General features: G+C 44.0%; 1 protein-coding gene and 1 pseudogene across 1 annotated transcript in view; one reads left to right on the forward strand and one right to left on the reverse strand.

Moving 5' to 3' along the window:
* The window catches only part of LOC126355884 (serine/threonine-protein phosphatase rdgC), a 1,775,952-nt gene that overhangs the window by 1,212,962 nt on the left and 545,982 nt on the right, over window positions 1-17,008 (forward strand). The window lies entirely within an intron of this gene.
* On the reverse strand, window positions 11,471-11,588 carry LOC126356624 (5S ribosomal RNA; annotated as a pseudogene).

The following is a 17,008-nucleotide window of genomic DNA, read 5'->3' on the forward strand; positions in this document are numbered from 1 at the left end:
CTTGAGGTGGTCGGACTGGGCGCACTCGTAGTATGCTGCAGAAATATGCAGACCAACGAGGACATGATGAGATTGCAACCCAGTGCCACACAGACAGAAGTCTGCGCAGTCCACCTCAACAACAAGTTAGGCTGCGGGGAACACAGCATTTACTTCGAGAACAAACTGCTGCCCCAAAGTCGACATCCAGAATATGTAGGTGTCATCCCGGAAGGATCATTGAGCTTCAAGAATCATGTCACATACGGCTGCCAAATACGTCGGAACTACACTTTGCAGAAACTTATCGGAGTCTTTATGCGCCACAGTACGGAATGTAGCCTTAGGTCTAGTCTTTTCGGTAAGGGAATACTGTGCACCAGTTAAGCTCGACAGTATTCGCATCGTTTTCCAACTAAATCAGATTATGCCCCTTATGGCAAGTGCAGTAAAGGTGATCCTAACCAACTTGCTTGTAACTCTAAGTCACACAGCTTCTCCCATTCCGTGACGAGAGAAATCTCTAATTAGATCGAGAATAGTACTCTTCTACAAATCCACCTCGGAATACCCGACAGTGAGTGAACAGGATTTATCTGTAGACATCCACCCATAAAGAGTTCAACAATTTTACATGAAAATTAATTCAGCTTAATATGTCTTTGGGAAGAGGAGCGGACCAAACAGGCGTCCCTTTCGTTTTCGAAATGTTCCTTGTCTCACCACCACACCATCCGGATGCGATTAGTGTCGCAAATTCTGGTTCGTCGTTAATAGAAGTCGAACAAAATGTGTTAAATGTGTTGACTCGTTGTAAAGGTGGTAAGAAATAGCTTCTCCCAAGTGCGATTGTGGAGCAAAGTGTTAAATATACACCGGGATGACAAAAGTCATGGGAAGCCTCCTAATATCTTGTCGGACCTCCTTTCGCTCTGCTCGTAGGATGCACTCACAAAGTCGATGGTTGATCCGTGAAGAAATACGGACCAATTCTCCCTCTATAGCCGTCGCTAGCAGCGAAAGTGTTACCTCTCTCTTATGTCCTATAAGTTTTCTATGGGATTCATCATGGGTGATCTGGATAACAAAACCATTTGCTCGAATTGTCCAGAATGTTTCTCAAACCAATTGCGAACAATTGTGGATCATTATCATCCATAAAAATCCCGTCGTTGTTTCGGAATATTAAGTCCATGAATGGCTGGCTACAAATGATCTCCATGTAGCTAACATAAACATTTCCAGTCAATGATGATTCAGCTGGACGACACTGCGTCATGTTGACAAGTAGGGTCCATAGCTTCGTGGGGTCTGCGCCACACTCGAAACCTACCATTAGCAGTCACAAACTGAAATCTGGACTTATCTGACCAGAACACCGTTTTCGAATGGTCTGGGGTCCAACCCATATGATCACGAGCCCAGGAAAGCTGCTGCAGATGACGACGCGGTGATAACAAGTGAACTCACATCGGGCGTCCGCTACCATAGCCCACTGACGCCACATTTCGCCTCACTGTCCCAACAGTTACGTTCGTCGTCTGACCCACATTGATTTATGTGGTTATTTCATCCATTGTTGCTTGTCTCTCAGCACTGACGACACTACGAAACGCTACTGCTCTCGGCCACTAAGTGAAGGCCTTTGGCTACTCGTTGACTGTGATGAGAGGCAATGCCTCAGATTTTGTATGCTTGGCACACTCTTGAGACTGTGGATCTCGGAATATGAATTTCCCCACCGATTTCCGAAAATGAATGGCATATGCTTCCAGCTTCAATTACCATTCCACGTTCAAAGTCTGTTATTCCCGACGTGCAGCCATAATCACGTTGGAAACCTTTTGACCTGAATCACTCGAGTATAAACGACTGTTCCGCCAGTGCATTACCCTTGTATACCTTGAGTACACGATGCTACTGCCATCTGTATGAGTGCAGATCGCTATCCCATGACTTACAGCACCACCGGATAGTTAAAGACTGCTCATTGACAGACTGCAGTGGTGGCAAGTCCGAATTTCGTCATGATACCAAAAAGGCTGTGGAGTGTACTTGCAATATGGACGTTCGACTGTGGTTCATTTTCCGTTAATTTTATGGTTTTATGTCTTATGTATTTTCATACCAATTTTTTTCTTTTGCAATACCTTTATATTTTATGTGCATACTTAATGTTTGTATTGTGCACTTTTTATATACAAATAATTCATGTAATGTACTACATCATACGCTAAAAAAATTGGAGATGACAGAAGTACGCCCAGAATATTTCCCATGTGCCTGTCGCGTTTCTACAGTAGACTACAGCAGGTTCTCTCCCACGGATGAAATGCAATGCGTAATTGAGTGGCAAACCCAAACACAATACGTATTCTACATTTTGTCTGTAAATGATATAATTATACGATACCGCTAAACATTACTACCAGTTTACTGTCTTTTTCCTTTTGACCCCTTTTTTATTTCTAAAACAATTCATAAATAAAAATCAATTAATATGGGAAATTACACTAAAGTATTAGATAATTTGTTACCTCATCGCAACGTAACTCAATAAAAAGTATAAGAGCAGGGTTTGCGGGAAGTGTGTACACTCTACTACGCCGCCGCATTATACAACAGGACACAAAGAAAACCCGTGGCGGCCATCGAGAAAGCACGAGCAGTTCTGCTGTACTGATTTGGCGCTCGGTTCGCGTCTTTGTGCGGGCTTTCTGGGGAACGTCGGAAGTTATTGATGTCCACCGCGCGCATTATTGCACAGAAGCATTACACATAATAGACGCCGACGGTGTCGTAAGTGCCTTTTCAAAAGCGATGCGCCAGTGCAGCCGTTTGCAGTCGCCGCGTAACGTGAGCACTAATGATTATCGTTTCTTGCAGCCCATTACTGCACATCCGACGCGTAATGTCTGTTTTTATACCTTCTGCAATCGGATGCTACTTAGACGGGAGAGAAAGCGTTGCAAATACTGTCCGTCTGGAAAACTGTTTAGAGCAAAAACAACATCCATTAAATGGAGGCTTACATTTTTCGTCCTCTTAAAAAAGTTGCTAGTACGCACTGAACATTTGAAACAAACTTTCATACTTCGCGTAAATTCATATTTTTTAAGGATATTCAATTGGTTTTTTATTTCATTACAAGGGACAATCAATAATTAAAGACACAAATTAATATAAAAATAAAATGTAGTTTCACATAATGAAATTTTACTTCCTATCGACATAATCCCCATCAATATTAACACACATATTCCAACAATCATCTAGCTTTTCTACACTTGATGCAAATAGTCTTTGTTTAGTTGTCTGAAGCATTTTCTCAGGTATTCTTTGAGTTCTTCATAGTTTTGGAACTTTTTTCCACGTAATGACTATCTGAGTGGAGGAGATGAATGAAAATCCGAGGGATGCCAATCTGGAAGGGTAAGGTAGTACCTCCCAAACATCTAACCCATTTCTTCAATGGTTTCCTGTGTCAGCTGGGCGTTGTGAGGGTAGGCATTTAGCAATATCACTCCTTTTCTTTGAGATTCGTCACATCTTCCTCTGATTCTTGGCTTCATTTTGTTGATCGACATGTCTGTGTAGTAGGCACTGTTTATTGCATGCAGGTGTTACAAATAATTACAAATGTTACACTTTGAGCGACATGACTTGTGTTTGCGCTTCCAGTTAATTTCGGGCAGGTGAGCGGGTGTGCTTCCATCCCATGCTTTGTCTTTTGGACTCTGGTCCGTATTGGAGAATCCAAGTTTGCTAACACGTTAAAGACTAGCGTATAAAATGGTTCTCCGCCCTTCCACTGCATTCTTCCAAGTATATACACACTCTGAGTATTGTTTCCTTGCGTTATCACCTTAACTCTTTCGGGAACCACCTTGCACTTCTCTTTCTGAACATGAGCTTGTCGCTGATAACGTTATGAACTGTGCAAAGACTTACTGCAACTGTTTTTGTTGTATCTTCAACTATAACAAGTCGAATCTCCACAAATAATGTCATCAATGCGGGTTCCACGAGAGGTGATGACACTTCAAATGGCGGGCCAGGACGTTACTCGTCAGCCAGTCAGCTCGACCGATTTTTCTACCATTTCAAAACAATTCCGAAGTTCATACAGTTTTCCACATACTGTAAATTTATTAGAGAAAAGATTTTAGCTTGTTTTTCGCTTTCAGAAAAAACCTGACTACCGAACATTGTTCAAATAATGTGTATACTTCAACGACATGTCATCGTTAAATGAAACACTGAGGTTATAAATAAAACAATTGTCATCCTATAGCTGTTGTCAGCTCAGCAGAGTAACGACAAACCAGAGTCACGCATATGTAAAACTCAACCTACAAACTGTTTCATTTCTACATCACATCGTCTCATTAATTACTGAGTGTCTCTGATAGAACACTGATACGACGAGATGCTGAATCTAAAGTCTCCAATACCTAGAACTTTAGGAAATATTTGCAGATTTGCAGGATGCACTTACAAGTATATGTTGCCTCACAACATTAGATGGTGGTCTAGCTCCACAAGTTCTGTTCTCGACGATGATGGACGCTATTTCGATATGTAATGTAGTAATTCGCAACTGTCTAAGAATTTTCTCCAGTCCTGTCATTGCAAAAGTCTCTGTGGACTGTGGCGCGTGTAACAATTATGCTTCTTGGATGTGATCTTCAATCCGAAGACTAGTTTTATGCTCTCTACTGTAGTTCATTCTGTTGAAACAACTTTATCACTGCGAAACTATAGCAACCTGCATCCATTTCACCTTGCCTGATGTACTCAAGTCTTGGCCTCCATCTACAGAATTTATCTACTCCCCCCTCCACCCTTTCATTCTCCCCCTCTCTCTCTCTCTCTCTCTCTCTCTCTCTCTCTCTCTCTCTCTCTCTCTCTCTCACACACACACACACACACACACACACACACACACACACTTCCAGGATGTCTTACATTAACTGATCCCTTCTTTAGTTAAGCTGTGTTACAAAATTCTTTTTCTCGCAAATCGACTGGGTACTCCATCACCCTTAGATATTCATTTACTAATGATGACCAAAGTTTAGAAGATATGAAATGCACTCTGGTAGTGGTGAGACAAGCTTTTCTGAAAAAGAGAAGCCGGCCGGAGTGACCGAGTGGTTCTAGGCACTACAGTCTGGAACCGCGCCGCCGCTACTGTCGCAGGTTCGAATCCTGCCTCGGGCATGGATGTGTGTGATGTCCTTAGGTTAGTTAGGTTTGAGTAGTTCTAAGTTCTATGGGACAGATGACCTCAGCAGTTAAGTCCCATAGCGCTAAGAGCCATTTTTTTTAAAAAAGAGAAATTTGTAAATATCTAACATAAATTTAAGCGTCAGAAAGTCATTTCTGGAGGCGCTTGCTTGGAGAGCAGTCTTTGCACAGAACTGGAATGTGGACGATAAGCGGTTCAGGAGGAAAGAGAATAGAAGAGTTTGAGAATATGGAGTTATAGATCAATGCTGAAGATTAGGCAGATAGATCGAATAACTGATGAGGAAGTACTAAGTCGAACTGGGTAGGAAATAAATTCATGGAACAACGTGACTAAAAGAAGGAATCGGTTAACTGGACGCATCCTGAGATTTCATGAAATAGTGTTTCGTAATGGAGGGATGTTTGCGAGGTAAAGATTGTAAAGGGAGCTTAGGCATAAACGCAGTAAACAGGTGCAAATAGGAGTAGGTCGCACTAACTCTTCGAGTTGTGAAGAGTCTTGCACAGGATAGACCAACATCAGTCTTCGGTCTTAAGCCCTTAACAACAACTACGTCCAATCCATTCAACTGTTCTTCCTAGTCGCTACCCTTCTTTGAAAGAATTACAGTGTCAGTGGCAAAATCCTAAGATTTTATGTTCCCTCTCTGACCTTTAATCGTCCTTGTTAACAAATATGGTGTTCCAAGATAAAAATTAGTTGTCATATTTAAATAGATTTGAGAAGAAAGGGAAAGGACTAAAGGTGTTAAGGCAACTTACGTTATGGTGTTGTTATCGTTCATGAAGCGTATGCTGTATCCACGTCATAGTAGGTCAACGTTAGCTTGTAGGAGTAGATGAGGGAAGTTCTTCTGGATTTTCTCTAGACTCCTACGAGCTCACGACATGAGAAATTGGCAAGACGTGATCTTTGTCGTAGACGACAGTTAAAAAGGCGTCCCCCCGTGTAACAAGGTCACATTTCGCTTTTTGTAATACTTCCAGCAGCTTTGAGAAATGGTCTGTTCCACGCAGCTCTCCCATAGCGTCTCGCCTGCTGTGTATCTCTGTCAGCTGTATTATAAATTACACCGTGGAGAACTGGCTATCCGGTTGTCTTGCTGTTGACATTTTTTGTCTGGGATAGCAACAGCTCCACGACACACTCTGTAGATTTTGCATGAAGAAGATTTAAAAATTCCTTTTATATCGTCTGTAACTATTTAGATTTTTTCTTCCCTGAAACCATACAACCGTCTGTTCACGTCGACAAGGGGCAATCCTACCTTATGAATCGCACGAAATTTACACTGAAACATCCTGACGAAAGGCACAAATATACAAAAGCTTCGGAAGAAATATCGAAATGTTTGATCAAACGATACTGGCTCATTAAGGACGAGTCTCCGTTAGTGGAGGCTGTGACGCCCCTTACCTCCTTCTTCACTCGCCGGGTGGAGACACGACTCTTAACGATGTTCGTCCCCGTCGATATGACGTGGAACAGCACTTGTGACTCTCATAAAAACTCAACTCCTCGCGTGGTTTAGAAATATTCTGTTATCCGTCCTCAATAGTCTTCTCAGCTTGAGCGAACTGGTTAACTGCAATCGTTTATTTTTATGGCCGGCCGGAGTGGGCGTGCGGTTGTAGGCGCTACAGTCTGGAACCGAGAGACCGCTACGGTCGCAGGTTCGAATCCTGCCTCGGGCGTGGATGTGTGTGATGTCCTTGGGTTAGTTAGGTTTAATTAGTTCTAAGTTCTAGGCGACTGGTGACCTCAGTAGTTAAGTCGCATAGTGCTCAGAGCCATTTGAAACATTTTTTTAATTTTTATTTTATGCCCGGTTAGTTCCGTGACGAAATAAAATCTTGATTCTTGATTTCATGATTACAGGTACAGTCGTTTTTCATATCATACATAGCGAGGATGAAATTTTGCTGTCTGCTATTCCATTGCTATTCCTTTGCTACGTCAAGTAGTTAACAACGGTCCGACGTAACTCCAGAAATAATTTATGTTGGAGTAAATGTCTTTTAATACGCCGTAATACTGGTTTCAGTTAATCACTTTTCACTGTCCATTATTCATGTATGCACTTTGTAAGGTGTCAGGCAAATCCAACACCTTCCATGAAACCCCTGACATGATAAGCAAATCCAGTAGTATGTCACATAGCTCCGAATAAATCGTGACATTAAATTAACCAAAGTAATGTGAGTAACGAGTGAGAAACGGAATACCACAGACTAACACAAGAATGCCTAAATGCGTATCATACCTTCCCACCGTGAGACAGACGCAGTTCCGAGGGGAGAAACGAAAACAGAAGCCGAGAGCAGAACCGTGTTAAGCTAGAGGGCCCTACGATAAGGGACGGACTGGACACCCACGTCGCCAGCTAACCACCAGGACCACCCCCCAGCCCATGTTAAAAGCTAGAGCCCTCCAGAAGAACAGTATAGATCTCACGATAACACTAAAAGGGCCACAGCAGCCGCAAGTTTTAGCGTGAGACTTTTTCGCGTCTCTGTTACGTTGCAGGACCACCCCCCAGCGCATGTGAAAAGATAGAGCCTTCCGGAAGAACAGTATAGATCTTATGATAACACTAAAAGGGCCACACCAGCTGCAAGTTTTAGCGTGAGACTTTTACGTTGCAAACTTTAAAAACATTGCCCCACCACGAAAAGTATAACGTTTCTCATTGAATAGACAGAATTTTTGTTGGCGGAGCTTAAGTTTAACGTTGAGACGCTGAATCGTCAGATGAAAACACAACCAGATAGTTTTTTTTTTTAACCAACCTCGGTAAATTGAAGTAACGAAAAGTTAGGAGAGAATTGTTTCCGAGACGGCGAAGGTGGAGCTGCGCCGCCCGCTGCCCCCTTGAAGCTGCCTAACCAACGACAAGGTAATGAACGCACGCGATGCCGCATAAGAGAGCATAAAGCCTCACTTAGAACTGCAGAAGTCTCATCTATTACACCCCCGTTTTGCGTAATACTAGTGTCGATCGTCAATTAAAGCTCATGGTATCCACATTTGTCACTTGAAGAAAAAATCTGAAACGCGATGATTTTTCTGTTATATAATTATTGAGAAGCCACATCAGCCACTGTAATTTACGACAAGTTAGATAAGTAATTAAAGATAATTGAGGGTCACTGTAGACCATTTTGATAGTTTTCTCTTTTGTGAAAATTAATTTAAACCTAGATTACAGATGTGATATGGCATAGGTCATCCTTCGATCCATTGCAGAACTTGGAAACCCATTCAGGGAATATTCGTTCACATTTTTGTTGAATGCAGTTGGTTTTTATCATCCTGTATTAAAACATTTCCTTTTATCAATAGTGCAATTTATAAACAATGTTTTGTGAGTAGAATAAAATTTCCAATAGTAAACTTAACTGCCTTTTCGACGTTATTTTACCAGCTAACTATAAATAGGAAAGCCTTGAACCCCTTCCACTAAATTTAGTTAGAATTAAGATTCTTTTACAGGGAGTGTAGTGGTGCTGACGCTGAAATCATTAAGTATTTGGTTATATCATCGCTAGTCTCACTGAACTCTTCTGGACTCTACATGTCATGTGTGGTCTGGCGTCTCCTTCCCAGCAACAGGTCCCAGGTTCAAACTAGTGAATTCCCTAAAAATCACGCTCAGAGCGTCGTTGCGCCAAAGTGGCTGGGAGACACGACTTAGAACAAACAGACACCACGCAGAATGTTAGAACTTAGTCACTTAAAATGTTTAAAGAGTCTGTAAACTTGCATTAATACTCATTGTTATGTTCGTTTATTGAGTTAGGTGACATAATATTTTTCTTTTGACTCAGATTTTATTGTTATTTCTGTAATTAATCGTTTGTCCCTACAAAACACCCACACCGATATATCATGCAAGATTAACTTCTGTTCAGTTCAGTACTCGTTACGCTGACGACAACTTTTGACTAATCCGCGCACTTGTCTTTCTGCGTGTCCTCGTTTTATTGTGTCCTACTCAAGACTGCGAATTGTTTTTCTGTCGTTGATCCATTGCTCTCAAGGTTTGTAACTGTTCATCAGTACGAAGGCTAAGTCCGACAAACAAAGATCACTCAACTGAAGTCTAACACTTTCCTTACTATACCGTTGCGTTGAGAACGGTAAAGATTAACTTTCGGGTTCTACTTCACGAACTATCAAACTTCCAAAACTGAAACAATCAAATAGCGTTTGCGTCCAGACAACCACCGCAAAAGTACTCTAGAGCGACTCAAGAGAAACTAACTAGCTGAACATTTCTATGTCCGAATTGCGTTGTAGTCGCATTGAATTTCCTTCTCAATGCGGCTAGAACTCTCTTCCATGGTAAATGTTATCTTTGACTGAATTAATTTCTTGGATTGAACATTCGTTTATATGATTTTCTATTTATTCTATACATCTTTAATCAAGAATCTATGATAATCCTTTCCTTTTACCTCCCCTTTTTTATGCTATTCTCAGTATTTCAATGATATAGGTGTTAATCAAAATATTACCAGTGTAGATTTTATAGTTAATAATTGCCGTCACTGTCAAGATGACTCACTTCCCTAGTTTAAGTTCCCACAAAGTTTATTAATTGGTGTTTTCTGTCCTTGGGGCGTTACAAGGCGCAGTTTGATGTAGACTTCTTTTATCAGCACTCTACTGTCTTAAAAAATTTAAATTTATTAAAGTGTATCATCCGTCTCTCGACATCAGCTCGTATTGAACATACGTACCGGTATCAGTGAAAATGAATAGAAAATTATTAGCTGAAAGCATAACTGAATGGTTCAATGTGAGACATATTTATACAGATGGCTCAAAAACTATCAGTAGCATAGGATACGTAAACTTCTATTAAAGAGCACAATACTGAGAACAGTTTAGGTTCCCAATCGGAGCATTATCAATAATGGAAGCAGAGCTCACCGCTACCTTTAAAGGACCAGTTTCACACTCTGCATTGTTACAGCTGCCATGCTGTGATTTCATTCTGTACCTTGTCCCCAATGTGGTTTATTATTCCTGTTATATACGTACGTTTAAAATTAATTCTTAATCCAACTACGTGTTCCAGAGGAAAGCTTTCATCATGTGAAATGTCATTTCTACACAATTTCATACCAAATGCCAAATAACTGTAACTACTGGACAACTGTTCGACCAGCGACGTTAGGCGCAGTTGTTGGGCATACAAACCACGCCTCCATAACACAGAAATTCCTTTGTTATGGATAGTGTCGACAGACGGTACTTCACAGCCTTGAACATGAGTGCACTAGCGATTGACGAAAGTGAGTCTGTTCAGTCGGACCGGATTCCTTTAATGTTCTGTTCTGTCACGTCCGAGCCGCAAATAAAAGGGAAAACGAAACTACGAAACATGTGACTACAGCCGGCAGGAGTGACCCAGCAGTTCTAGGCGCTACAGTCTGGAACCGCGTGACCGCTACGGTCGCAGGTTCGAGTCCTTCCTCGGGCATGGATGTGTGTGATCTCCTTAGGTTAGTTAGGTTTAAGAAGTTCTAAGTTCTAGGCGACTGATGACCTCAGAAGTTAAGTCCCATAGTGCTCAGAGCCATTTGAAACATGTGATTACAATTGAAGCATCGAAAAGCAATGTCTGGTTACGTCAGATCGTCGAAATGTATAGAGGGTGCATATTAATAAAACCGACAGACTCCAGGGACTATTTCCTGACTTGACATGAAGGAAAAACATGTGTCAGGAAATGCATCGTGGCCACGGTGTATGGCTCTGACGAGTGACAGTTCCTCTGACCACGCGCCCTGTATTCCTTGCTGTGTGATTGACGCAGCGGAATGGTCGCGTATCATGTCGGGAACAAACCGAGACAGTGTTTGTGTACGGCCATGGAGACAGAAACGGCCGAGCGGCAGCACGGCTGTACTAAAACAAGTACCTTTATAGATACCAAACACATCACACAACATTTCAAGCCCTTTTCGGTCGTTTATGTGATCATGGGTCCTTTCAGATAGACGACGCGCTGACATGGTATAAGCCCAAATAAAGCACTCCGTCTTCAGGCCACAAGTGGCCCATCGGGACAATCCGACCGCCGTGTCATCCGCAGCTAAGGATAGGAGGAACGTGTGGTCAGCACACCGCTGTCCGGGTCGTTATGATGGTTTTCTTTGACCGGAGCAGCTACTATTATGTCGAGTAGCTCCTCAATTGGCACCACGAGGGTGAGTGCACCCCAGAAAATGGCAACAGCGAGTGGCGGCCCGGATGGTCACCCATCCAAGTGCTGGCCACGCCCGACAGCGCTTAACTTTGGTGATCTGACGGGAACCGGTGTATCCACTGCGGCAAGGCCGTTGCTGTAAGTCCAAATAACACTATGTACATCCATCATGAGAACCGCTACTATTCATATCACCCGCAAGGAGTGCGAGGATTACCAACAGCGTATATTCTTCTGTTGGAAGCAGATTGTCGACTCTCTTTGCACAAAATCATCACAATAATAGGATTTCTGTTATCAGTCTTCTTTACGAACTAAGCAACGTTTGCCAGAACTGGCGTCATCAATCTGCATTATCCTTATCTATGGGCTAGAGACAATCCTCGGAGAAATGTTGAAGCGTCTCATCAGCATTGTTTCGGTATCAATATGTGGGCAGAGATTCTTGGCGACCACATACTCAGACCGGTTATTATTCCACAACGCTTCGCAGAAGGAATGTATGCTGACTTCATGGGAAATACCCTGCCTGGGGTGTTGGGAATGTGCCTTTGGCAATACGACAGGTTATGTGATTTTTGCACAACGGAGCACCACCCCACTTCGGCATTACAGTTCGCCTACACCTTGAAAACGTCTTCGCCGGACGTTGGATAGGACACGAAGGCCCCATAGCGTGGCCTACTTGATCACCAGACTTAAACCCTCTGGATGTTTGGCTCTGGGAGCATCTGAAAAACGTAGTGTATGTTACACCAGTTCCCTGTATGCAGACCCTTCAACATGGTGTTTGAGATGCCTCTGACTCTACTCGGAGAGAGGCTGGGACGTGCGAAAGAGTGCGGCAATCCATGATGCGACGTGTGAACTCGTCAACTGCGTCCGAGGGACACCACTTTGAACATCTTTCGTCACGTACATGCGATGCAGCTATGTACTGTCTTCCGGGACGATTTGTAGTTGTGCGTACACCGGCCATTTCCGGACACATGTTGATGGGACAATTTTTTACCTATTTCCAGTCAGGAATCGGTCTCTGTAGTTTGTCGGTTTTAGTCATGTTCGTCGTATACACTGATGTAGTAACATCCGTTGCAGACGCTGACTTGCCGATTTCCTCGAATAATTTTATTCAGACAGAAGTTATTGCAGTGATTAGTTCGAAAATATATTCGATATAGCTCTCTATGCTATTCCATACTCATGCCTCTTCGTCTCTGCCAAACGGCTACAACTACACCCTCTCAGACCTATTTATCACAATTAAGCATCGCTCTCCATGGTCGGTGTTTTACTGCGAGTTCCTGTATTGTGGATAGTAATGATATGCGGTGTTCTTCGTTCTACTACTAAATTTACTATTCCTTCATATTGCAGGGTGCGTCATATCCTGTCTCTTCGTTAAGTCAAATGCTATAAAACTATTCTCTCCCCAAATCAATTCAGCCGCAACAAATAATTTTCAGCACTCTTCTGTAGCACCACATTCCAACAGCTTCTATGTACTGATTCTCACCCACGTCCTACTTTTATATAAGTCGAAACTCCAGGCAAATGCTTTCAAAGAAGACTTCCTGGCTCTTAAATACGTGTTTGATGTCTACAGACGAGGGTTGGAACTTTAATAGTGGCCACTATTTATTTACAAAAATGTTTCAAATGGCTCTGAGCACTATGCGACTTAACATCTGTGGTCATCAGTCGCCTAGAACTTAGAACTAATTAAACCTAACTAACCTAAGGACATCCCACACATCCATGCCCGAGGCAGGATTCGAACCTGCGACAGTAGCAGTGGCGCGGTTCCGGACTGAGCGCCTAGAACCGCGAGACCACCGCGGCTGGCATTTATTTACATCTCGTGCAAATTAGAGACGTGTTTTAAAGTTTTACTGACCTTCAGAGTAGTCACCAGCACTGTGTATATCCCGTTGCCAGCGATGTGGAAGTCGTAAGATACCCTTAGCAGTGCCTGTTGTGTTGACAGTTCGAGCGGCGCGGTCTATTGCCCGACGAATTTGCAACAGTTATGAAGCGAATGCCGTGAAGTGTTTCCTTCAGCTTAGAAATCGAGTTGAACTGATGAAGGCGTAAGTCAGGGGAGTGAAGTATGTGGTATAGTACTTAGCAGCCCTATCAGTCAAAGGAATCAGTAACAGCTTGCACTGTACAAGCTTGACCGTTGTCCTCCAAAATGATGGTTAGATCCTGCAGAAAGTGATCTGTGCCCTTACCGGCGTCGTGAATTACCCTACGCCTTGTGTTTCAAACATTATGTCTAACATGTTACCAAACATCGTCCTGAAATTTGGGTAACGTTTCATCTTCCATCGTGCCGTTCTCCTATAAGCCTCAAAACTAATGAGATTATCTTCACTATTGTGAATGATGATATATGTCACAAACTGTCCTAACAGCCACATCACGGTGTTGTTCTTGGTAGCTGGAAATCGTTCCGTGTATAGGGGTAGCGTCTTCGGTCATTCTCGCTTCGCGCGTCGGGCGACTAGGTTGTGCTCTTAGTTCCGCCTCTACCGTAGCGCAGCGTGTTTTCCTCCTGTCAGTTTAGTGCCGTGTTGGTCTCCGTGCGCGTCGCATCGCTGGTTGTCGGCTGGTGTTTGGTGTTCGTGCGGCCCTTCCTGTCGCGGCGTCGTCTCTCGCCGTGATGTCCACCATGGTTCCCACGAAAGTTCCGCGTACAGGTACAGTCAGTTTTACCTTTGACAAATCCACGCGTCACGTCCAGCCCGGTTCTTTGGAGATATATGACTGGTTAGTCGATACAGTTAAGGTCACTACTGATCAGGTGCATACCGCATATTTCGACAGCGAATTATATGTGTTTTTTGTTAAGTTTCTTGACCCGCTCCAGGTTGATAGGCTACTTTCTCGTCATGGTTCTCAGGTACCCTTTACGCACCGTGATGATTCCACTAGTATGGTTCTCTTGGCAAATGCAGAAGTGATATATACGAATGTTCGGGTATTTAACCTTCCGCCCGAGGTTGACGACTGTTTTCTGAAGTCCGTTTTGCTTCCTTATGGGGACGTACGCCATATTCGAAAGGAACGCTGATCTGCTCAGCACCGCTTACAGGTATATAGTGGTATTCGGTCGGTGGAAATGGTGGTCAAAAAACCTATTCCTTCTCACCTACAGGTATGTGGTTATAGGGTCCATATCACGTACAGTGGCCAGGAAGGAACATGTTATTATTGTAATGAAACTGGTCATTTCCGTACTAATTGTCCGCGGCGGGTGGTGGTATTAAAACCTACATACGAACAGCGTAAAAAAATGACTTTAGCTGATCTTCTCCCGCAAGGATCTCGGACTGAATCGCTCACTGTTACTGAGGGACGCAGTGATCCGTTGCCCGACAACGGCCGTGATTTTCCCCCGTTGTCCTTGAGTAGGGATGTTGCTGCCCTTAGTTCCGATGTGCCCGCGCTGATTTCTCACAACAAGCGTCGGCGAACACAGGATGATGCGGCTGATGAATCTTCCTTATTGGCTCGCCCTTCCGATGGGCCTCCGGTAAAGGACTCTCTTTCTCAGTCGGAAATCGTGGATGAGGACGCTACAGGTGCTATCACGCCTTTGCAGAAGCTCCCTGACACCTTATCTGCCGTTGTTCCTGCTGCCGCGGCAGCCTCTTCGGAGACACCCGTGACGGAACCTGCTTCTGGTTGCCACGTGTCTTCTCCGGTTCTCTCTGACACTTCTCCTATTGACTCTGTTTCGCATCCCCCTTCTGGAATTTCTGTCGCCCCCTCTGGGTCACAGCCTCCTCCCATCAAACAACTGGTTGATTCTCCAGAGCCAGTGGATCCCGTTGTTATTCACCAACTGTCCCACCGTGAACCCATGTCTGCGGACGAGTGGGATGTAGAGGTCTCTCTCCCGCAATCTGACACGGAATGTCTACATGATGCTCCCACGCAGCCGAACGCTGCAGCGTCGGCACCGCGGAGCCGCAGTCGAATCCGTAAACAGCCACAGAGAGCCGCGTCACGGCCGAAGAAAAAGCGGTGGGAAGATGAGGGTTCTGTTTCGTAGTTTTTCTCTCTGTGGTTCAGCGCTTGTTTCTGGTATGATTACTTGTATGTTGCTCCGTCAGCTGACGGCTCTCTACCGATCTTTGTTCTTCTTTCTGGGTTGAAGTTCCATGCAAGCATATACATTTCTTACTCTGAATATTAACAGAATATGTTCTGAGCTTCGGCTCGCCGCTTTGCGACAGTTTATCTATCAGTCTGGGGCAGATGTTGTTTTTTTTACAGGAAGTCCTATTCGACCAGTTTTCCATTCCTGGGTTCTCGACGTTTTTTAATGTCGCTTCCGAACTTTCTACGGGCACTGCCTTGTTTTATAGAGAAGGCATTCCGTTGATGAATTTCGAAGTACTCGACAGTGGAAGGGGGATCGGGTGCACGTTTTATGATCTCAGTTTACTCCTTCTTTATGCCCCTTCTGGTTCGGGTTGTACTACCGCACGTTCGAGTTTCTATAAAGAAGAAGTCATTTACCTGCTTCGTAAATCCCCGACAAAGATAATTTTAGGTGGGGACTTCAATTGTGTTCTACGGCCGGTAGATCAGTCTCCTAATTTTAATTTCAGTAAAGAACTCGACGACCTTGTGCGCTCCTTGCACCTGCGTGACGTGTGGGTTTCTCGCTATCCTACACTTGTGCGACATACCTACTTTACTCCCACGTCTAGCAGTCGCCTCGATCGCTTTTACCTTTCCGATTCCTTGTGTGGGCAACTTCTGGCTGTTGATGTGATACCAGCCTGTTTTACTGATCATTGCGCTGTAGCCGTTACGTTTAATTACGAGCGACAACCGGTAAAATTGTTTCGTCCTCCTTGGATGCTCAATATCGCGTATTTGCAAGATACCTCCCTTGGTATCGTCCTGGAGGACATTTGGACTCGTTGTTCTCGTACTATGGACCGTTACCCGTCTATCGTGGCATGGTGGACACTGTATGCAAAACCACACATCCGTAGGGCTCTCATGCGTTTTGGGGCTGCGAAGGTGGCAGAAGATCGACGAACGCAAGAATTTTACTATTCTGTCTTACGTCAACTGTACGATAGTGCTACGCATGCTCCCCTACGGGTTACTGATATACAGCGCATCAAAGCCAAATCGCTGCAGCTCAAACGCATTCAAATGGAGGGCCTGCGGACGAGGTCTCAACCACGTTCCCTTCTACAAGAGGAACTGACGTCACTGTACCATCTAGTCCGTTTACGGTCGCGCCGGAAACGTGGGTGCCTTGCCTCCCTCACAACCGCTGACGGCCGCGTGTTCACCTCTCACCGCGACATTTCTGACTTCGTTTACACCTATTTTACTGATCTGTACGATACTCATGTCCCGGCGGAAACCTCTCTCGACGACTTTACCTCCTTGCTGCCTCGCGTCGTCACTCCTCAATTAAACGACGCCTTTCTGCGTCCCTTTCAGAAGGATGACATATATGATGTTGTTGCAGGATCGCAGTCCCGCAAGCCGCCTGGATTAGATGGTATTCCTAAGGAGTTATA

This window comes from Schistocerca gregaria, chromosome 3 (genome assembly GCF_023897955.1).
Source record: "Schistocerca gregaria isolate iqSchGreg1 chromosome 3, iqSchGreg1.2, whole genome shotgun sequence".
In the NCBI taxonomy this organism is placed as follows: Eukaryota; Metazoa; Arthropoda; class Insecta; order Orthoptera; family Acrididae; genus Schistocerca; species Schistocerca gregaria.